The sequence below is a fragment of the Cydia pomonella genome, chromosome 14 (assembly GCF_033807575.1).
Source record: "Cydia pomonella isolate Wapato2018A chromosome 14, ilCydPomo1, whole genome shotgun sequence".
Taxonomy (NCBI): domain Eukaryota; kingdom Metazoa; phylum Arthropoda; class Insecta; order Lepidoptera; family Tortricidae; genus Cydia; species Cydia pomonella.
This window is the reverse complement of record NC_084716.1, coordinates 3,359,882-3,368,669: the sequence shown is the minus strand read 5'-3', so window position 1 is coordinate 3,368,669 and position 8,788 is coordinate 3,359,882. Positions and strand designations below refer to the sequence as shown.

General features: G+C 36.3%; 1 long non-coding RNA gene across 1 annotated transcript; it reads right to left on the bottom strand.

Moving 5' to 3' along the window:
* Positions 1-1,072: 1,072 nt before the first annotated feature.
* Positions 1,073-4,201, bottom strand: LOC133524723 (uncharacterized). The gene is made up of 2 exons (XR_009800418.1): positions 3,679-4,201; positions 1,073-3,462 (listed from the first exon to the last, which is right to left on the bottom strand). It is a non-coding gene; the product is annotated as an uncharacterized LOC133524723 (long non-coding RNA).
* Positions 4,202-8,788: the final 4,587 nt, after the last annotated feature.

The following is an 8,788-nucleotide window of genomic DNA, read 5'->3' as shown; positions in this document are numbered from 1 at the left end:
AAGGCGAACTTATCCCTTCAAGGGATCTCTAAAACCGCACTGTTTCTTTTCCAAAAACATTTCCTTGACAACTTATGCTCCTATTCTCATATACTATAATTATTATTTATTATTATTTGAGCTCCTATTTCTGGGCGGTTTGCCATTCGAGCATCTGAATCTATCTAACGAACCTAACTTACGAGGTAGGTAGCTTTTTCCCCAAAGTGTAATGTTTTCACTAACGTCACACTAAATCAATGGATAGGTAGGTTAGGGTCCTTAGGTAGCTTCAGATGCCCGAAGGGCAAACCGCGCAGAAATAGGAGCCCTGCAAAGCGGGGCTCCGTCTAGTTTAGTTGTGAATGAAATGTTTCAATTATTCGATCCACTGTTGGAGCATATTAAGATATGCAAGTTTCACAGGATAATTCCATATCTTCCACGCCAAAGTTATTTTTTTCCTGTCCAAAGGGGAATTCCGTTTTCGTCCGAAAAAAACAGGATATAATTAATCCTGACGAAAAAGGAATCTGACGAATGTGTCTTAGATCCTTGAATGAACATTGCACCTGTTTTAGACGACAGCGGTGACGTAGGCAGCCGCCGCTCGCCTCTCCGCTTGCCGCGCCGTGCACCGCGTGCGTCTTGTCCGCGGCCTAAACACGTCGAGGGACCCCGAAACAGGCCGAGAGCGAGTGTGTACATACTGATCACTTCTCTGATCATACATCACATGTCGCTCTTACTCGTCTCATCTCGCTCTTCTCCAATTACCTAGGTCGGTTTTTTGCAAAGGCTCCAGACGAGTGTGTACAGCCATTAGAGTACTCGTGGCTTAAAAGATACTAGGCTGTCATATCAGAGGCAGTAGCCAAGATAACAGTCGTTTATTAGTCCAAGATCCCAGAGCCGCCAGACCTTACTTATTTTCTCATGAATAAAATGTATGGGATAATATAATGTTAGTATGTACTTTTAATGTGTGCATATTTGCTATATTGGCCAGACGGCCATTTATCCGGTACAAGGTGCTAAAGTTTGTTAAAAATAATACTAACTTTTCCTAATATTCTCATAGCTGATTTTTATGTATGTTTTAAAAAATATTGTTAAAAATTGATAATCAACATTGCCAGACCATTTCCGCCGGTGGTAACTTTTACCAGACCCTTTAAAACTGTCTAAAAGATACTGTTACTTATCACTCTTGATTAACTATTACAAACCATTTTGTAAGTAGCCAGACCAATTGGAGGATGCCAACCATCCCCCAGACCCACATAAAGTTTCACACAGACACACATATAAACTATAATAGTGGGGATGGTTGAGCGGTGTGGCTACTTACAGTCCCTGAGTATCATATATAAAGTTACAATATTTTTTGACAGCTTTAAAGCGACTGCTAAAAGTTACCGCCGGCAGAAATGGTCTGGCAATGTTGATTATCAGTTTTTAGCAATATTTTCTAAAATATACATATAAATCAGCTATGAGATTTTAAGAAAAGATAGTATTATTTTTACCTACCTTTAGCACCCTGTACTGGACAAATGGCCGTCGGGCCAATAAAAGTACATACTAACACTATATTATCCCATACATTTTAGTCCTGACAAAATAAGTAAGGTCTGGCGGCTCTGGGATCTTGCTCTATAGGGACCGTGCGCGTTGGAGGGTCTGCCATCTTGTGGCCTGAATCGGAACCATAAACATGCACATGTACACGTCACGTGTTTTCTTGTGCATAGTAGGTTCTGCTATCTTGTGGGCTACATCCTCCTACAGTGCTGCCTCCTACAGTTCATGCACGCTCCCTATAACGTCAGTTTAAAAATAAAAAAAAATGTACCGAGATGACAGTTATTTAAGTGTCTATTGGCGTTTTCATATTGTGACGTTTAAAGTCGCATAAGATATCCTACCAAGAGAAAGATAAGAAAACTATCAGGACTAAATATAACAAAATTTGTTAAAACTAAAAAAGAAAGGTCATGAGTTCTTATATACCTGAGCTGGCAATAGACAATTAAGCGCGAAACAAGTCTTTAATAGGGGTCACTTCCCTCCACAATGCCGCGGTACGTCGCAATTGGGTGTGGCCGTCTTCAGCTTTGGTTCCGTTTCCCCAGCACGGGAACTTTCCGGAACGTTGAGGAGCATGCGCATCTAGGTTTGTGGGTTCCGGTTTCAATGTTCCGGATCCGGGACAGGCATAGAAAGGTGTTCCACTTCAATGTTCCAGATCCGGGACCACAAACAGTAGTGAGAGTCAGAATGGCGGGTGTACCTAAATAAAATCAAATGAAAAGCATACCATATTTTTGTACCTAATTTGTACTATTTAGTACCCCGTTTAAAAAAAATTGTACCTCACGGTACGTAAAGTTATCATCAAAAAACAGGTCACCCGCCATCCTGACAGTTAGAATGGCGGGTGTACTTTATTACGCTATGTTCCCGTGGTTATTGATAAATTCTATAAAAGCCAAATTTTTGTACCTTTTTTGTACCTTCATATTCAATTATAATATGAGTCATTTTATTTGTGCTTTCCAAGTTTTACTCATTTTATATTTTGCTTGCTATTACAATTTTGCAGGCGTTATAATTTTTCAAGTTATCCATTTAATTTTTAAGAAAAAACGCTAAGGTACAATTATTTTTATTACGCCAGGATTTAGTACCTTTAATGTTTAATCTGTTAAGTTCAAATAACTCAGAAAATCATGTCTTAAAAATGATTTTTCTTAGGAAGATTTCTTTGAATTGGCGCCTAGCCTTTTTTAAAGCTAAGGTACAATTATTTTTATTACGCCAGGATTTAGTACCTTTAATGTTTAATCTGTTAAGTTCTAATAGCTCAGAAAATCATGTCTTAAAAATGATTTTTCTTAGGAAGATTTCTTTGAATTGGCGCCTAGCCTTTTTTAAGACATGATTTACTGAGTTATTTGAACTTAACAGATTAAACATTAAAGGTACTAAATCCTGGCGTAATAAAAATAATTGTACCTTAGCGTTTTTTCTTAAAAATGAAATCGATAATTTGAAAAATTATAACGCCTGCAAAATTGTAATAGCAAGCAAAATATAAAATGAGTAAAACTTGGAAACCAAAAATAAAACGACTCGTATTATAATTGAATATGAAGGTACAAAAAAGGTACAAAAATTAGGCTTTTATAGAATTTATCAATAACCACGGGAACATAGCGTAATAAAGTACACCCGCCATTCTGACTGTCAGGATGGCGGGTGACCTGTTTTTTGGTGATAACTTTAAGTACCGTGAGGTACAATTTTTTTTAAAGGAGGTACTAAATAGTACAAATTAGGTACAAAAATATGGTATGGTTTTCATTTAATTTTATTTAGGTACACCCGCCATTCTGACTCTCACAAACAGTAACATCCGAATTGCGCAGTAGCATGCCCCACGGGTTTGGAGAGGGCCAAATTAAATCCCAGACTTGATCCCTAAGATGAAAGACAATTTAGGAAAATTTCGAAAATGTTGAGTGACTGCAACATCCGGCCCGTAAAGGAAGAAATATTAAGCGATCCCTAAGCAAACTTTTAATGTTCACGGATGTGGCAGTCACACAGAGTGCCAAACATAGTAATGTAGAATAAACAAGAAATGAACATAACAATTCCAATTAGCAACTTAAATTAAATAATTACAACTCTTACCCGATCTGGGGACACGTACGCAGCATTTTACCAACAAAATGAGATATTCAATTGTAAATATATTATATTCAACGAATTATTTTCTTCAGCATTTCTCATGTGCAAAAAATGTGACAGATTGCCGAACGAGATTTTAAAATGTTTTTATTTTGTCAAACAGCCAGCACAAAGCGCTTAATGCGAAAAAGGTTTTATAGCAAACCGTTACAATATAAAGGTTGATCAGAAATATATGATCATTGTCAAGAGGGCGCTGTTATTCTCATGTATCGGGTGACAGTTCAGTCTACTATGAAAAATTTAGTTTCAATGAAATTCCGCAATATGGCGCGTGATCATATATTATTGGTAAGACTAAAAAATTAGTCCCCAGCAAGCTCGGTTCTCCATAAAAACGTAGTTAGTTTAAAACGACTAGCTAAATTACTCTGAAACTTTGTCCTTCTAACTACATAAATTACAGGACTTCTATCTAGTCCTGTAATTTATGTAGCTTCAGATACTATAGTTACAAAAATAGAGCGAATTTAAGTTTTTCTTAAATAACTTGTTTTTGCTATTTTTCGTTTATTTTATAAAACTAAACTGGAGTTGTATAATCTAATTACAAGACTTGATATACCTCATGTCATTGTAGGTGCAAACTTGCAAAGTTTCATTACAGTCCACGTAGTTTTATAATGAGAACGAAACTCCCTGTATGGGAAGGTGAAATTCGGCCGAGCTTCGCGGGGACTCTTAAGCCTTCAGTTCAGTACCCCTAGTGTAAATATTTTCGACAGCGAAACGTGACGTACGCGTTTGCGTTAAGTGTCATTTTGTATGAGATTTTTGACTTTCCAAAACGTCCCGCTTGGCGCGCTGTTCAAAAACCCATACAAAATGAGACTTAACGCAAACGCGTACGTCACGTTTCGCTATCGACTAAATTTACACTAGGGGTACTGTCAATTTCAGGTTTTAGTTAAATCATTTGGCCTCACACCTTAGCAGCGTGAACAACCCCCTGCAAACCCCCAAGAAGAGGGGGAAAAGGAGAAACCCAAAGGTCTAGCCTGCGCTCTGTACCTGAAGCTAGCTTCATACCTTCATGAACTGACTGATATAAGTATATACTGTTTGACATACGCACAAATATTGTTTGTTTAATAGAAGAGGATATAAAAAAAAACTCTTATGAAAGAATGCCTGGATTTAACAGAATTAATTAAGACTTGTTAGTCTGTAGCTGAAGGCTACAGCTTTCAGTATTTAAGTAAATAAATATTGTAACGAATATAGTAGATTGTTAGCCAAGGTATGAAAAGCACTAATTTCTTCCAAGCACGAACGCAGTGAGAGCGCCAATATTCCGAGGCTGAAATGATGCCTTTCACCCGAGTTAAACACTACTTTTCATTTCGAATACTAGGAAAGTAAAATACATTGTGCTTTAAACATGCTTTTTTAGGATTCCGTAGCCAAATGGCAAAAAACGGAACCATTTTGGATTCGTCATGTCTGTCTGTCTGTCCGTCCGTATGTCACAGCCACTTTTTTCCGAAACTATAAGGGCTATACTGTTGAAACTTGGTAAGTAGATGTATCTGTAAACCCCATTAAGATTTTCACAAAAATTATAAAAAAAAAACAATAAATTTTGGGGGTTCCCCATACTTAGAACTGAAACTCAAAAATATTTTATTAATAAAACCCATACGTGTGGGGTATCTATGGATAGGTCTTTAAAAATGATATTAAAGTTTCTAATTTTTTTTTTCTAAACTGAATAGTTTGCGCGAGAGACACTACCAAAGTGGTAAACTTCCCTCCCTGTAACTTCTAAAATAAGAGAATGATATAACTAAAAAAAAGATATGATGTACATTGTTATTTATGGAAAGGGGAGTTAAATATCACAATGGATATTGTATAACAAGTCCATTTGAAACCAAATTTAAAATTGCTATCCGTAAAAAAAAAATTTAGAAAGCTCTAGTGCAGAAACGTATCACTTTCTGCACACTTTACAGAACAACAATGACCCTCTTTCAGAACATGAGAACTGAAAAATATTTCATCTCACACTTCTGACTTAAGCTTACATTCGATTAGCGATTGCAGCAGCGTTGCTGTAGCGATAAAAAAAAATGGCACAAATTTTCGTTGCTGATTGTACTTTTCTAACCACAGGCAACTTATAATCATCGAGACAATTCTATACACTCCAAATCCAAACACAATTAGGTTGCGTTCCGTCATCACAGATTTCCTACGACCACCTCCTGCCTCCATCATCAAATCAACTCGATGGTACCATAATATTACATTGTCACCCGACTTTCATATGTATGCAAATTTCCAGCTAATTAAATCGAAAATCGGGAAGTGGTTCTCATTTAGCTTCCAACATTTAACCCACACTAACAAGGACACTAACTTTATTTATTTATTTTTTATTTATTTTATTTACATGGAGAACCAACAGCTATAACTATGCTAATAACAACATAAATAGTGACACAGAGCCAATTATAGGATCTCACATATAGCAACATCTTAATATTTAACATTAAGGTAAATAACACGCACTATTTTACATAGGCACATGCAATAATATGTTAACAACGTTATGTATAGGGATGTTCACTGTATTTAAAATAAGTTACACCATGCTTGAAATGAAATAAAGCACCAGAATATTACTAGAAAAACGTAGACAGAAGTTATTTTCAGACACAATTTCTATTTTGTAAATTGTATAGTAAATTAGTAAATTTATTTAGTATTAGTCACATACATGCTAGGCAAATAAGAAGTATATATTTTGTTTTTAATTTTTTAAGTTCACAGATTATTAAGCATTTTAAAATAAATTATTCAGGATTGGAAAATACATGCGAAACATAATGTCTGAAAAATGCCCATCAGGTAAATGGTAAATGTGAGCCCTTATCATCGCAATTTTCAGCATATTTTTGGACATTTTCGGCGTTATCTTAGTAAATTTGTGTCAGATGGTCGGTTGTAACTGTTTAAATTTCATCAGCTTGTTAGCATAGACACGTAATTTTAGATCACCTCACAGAAATAAGTCAGGAGCTGCAAAATTTGGGGAATTTGGGCGCCCATCACTGTCACTGTTTCTCGAAATTAATCTAGCCAACAACTTGTTTTAAACAACACAAACATTTGAGAAAGAATTGCTTGCTGCTAGAGGTAGATATGTATTTGGCTGAAATTATCCCCCATACACAATTGCCAACCCTGAATAATATTTTTATAAGAAAAATATTTACTAATTTTTGCATTTAATATAGTTAAAATTTAAAAACAAGGTGTATACCTCTTATTTGCCCATCCTGTACATAGCAATGCAATTTATGAAGGTTAGTGACAGTGAAATTTGCCCACGTTAACGCTTCTCCAGTAATGCTGCAATAGCAACCCTGCCGCCAAAGTTTATAAATAAATAAAAATGAGAAAAATTCACTGTCATTCTCATTCAAAAAATGGTAACTTTATATCATTTGACACTTATAATTTAATCTTGACTTAATAAAGATAATTACAATACATAATTACATTACAATACAATATGTACTTAACGCAACACTGTGCATGCAAACTTAGTGTAGACGGATTTTTGTCCATATCGTACTAATACAACAGTGTATCGTAGTCAGCATATTTTATTAAAATATTCCAATCTTTTCATTGCGCCTCGCAATGATACCACCTTTTCTAATCCTGAAATTCCTCTTCAAAAACATAAATGCAAAAACGGTCGAAAAAATCAATACCATTAAACCCCGCAGAATGCCCGGCCGCTTAAGCATTTAAAGGTATCCTTTAACACGGACGAGAACCCAAGTTGGGGCCAATGATATCTTACGTATGGACTTCTTATTCTTACGGTGGCGGTAAATTGTCAAAGAGGAGCACTTTCCTGGAAGTGGCCAGTGATGAGGAAACCGATGCAAGGAGGAGGATGGACTTCGACCAATCAATTTTGGGTATCCCAAGATGGATTAAGGATTTAGTTTATCGCAGGGAATGGTCGGATGAGGACATCGCATTCGGTCGTTGTGCATATCCTTGGGAAAAATTTAAGTCAGGCTGTGGAGTGCTACCAAGTGATGTAATGATGAATTTCTGTCAAATACCCATTTTATTAGTAATAACAATATAATATTGCCTTTACGAGCTGGTGTGAAAAAATTCTATATTTTCTTGTGTATTTTTTACATGCAATTAATGTTCCCATCCTCCCACCGCCAAAATAAATGCGCAAACAAATACAACAAACCACCACCAAAAGTACAAAACTCGACACGTGTTTAGCCTCTCTACGAGGCACCCTCGGCAGATGCTGAAGATGTTCAAGATCTGGCGGCTGGCAACGGAAACGGATGTTTTTATTTTTGGGGAGGGTGGTAACATGAATTGCATGTAAAAAATATGCAAGAGAATATAACGGGTTAGCACTAACTGACATTGACAATCTTTTCGCGGATCATCAAAGTAATATTTTTGTTTTCATTGATAGGGAATTACGCAAAGTAACGCCCGATTATATTCATTAGTTTTTAACAAGAAAAAGAATATCTCCTACAAAAATTACAATTTAACATTTTATAGAATTAGAAGTCCATATGCTTTAAGGTCGGTGGCCGACGCTATCAATATTCCCGCCGTGGCTTTGTTTTGCTATGAAAAGAACCTCTTATCCGGGATCGCGTTAGACTGATCCGGGATGGCATACATCAAAGAAATGACCATTTCCGGAAATATTTAAACATAATAAAATACTGTGTAGATTGTATCACAACAAGTGAAAATAAAATAAATTTACGTATTTTTTTATATAATACTAAAGCAGAAAAGCGCTGGTCGCCTAGCGGTAAAAGTTTGCGACATTAAATCCGGAGGTCGCAGGTTCAAACTCCGGCTCGTACCAATGAGTTTTTCGGAACTTATGTGCGAAATTTCATTTGATATTTACCAGTCGCTTTTCGGTGAAGGAAAACATCGTGAGGAAACCGGACTAATCCCAATAAGGCCTAGTTTACCCTCTGGATTGGAAGATCAGATGTCAATCGCTTTCGTAAAAACTAGAGCCTACGCCAAT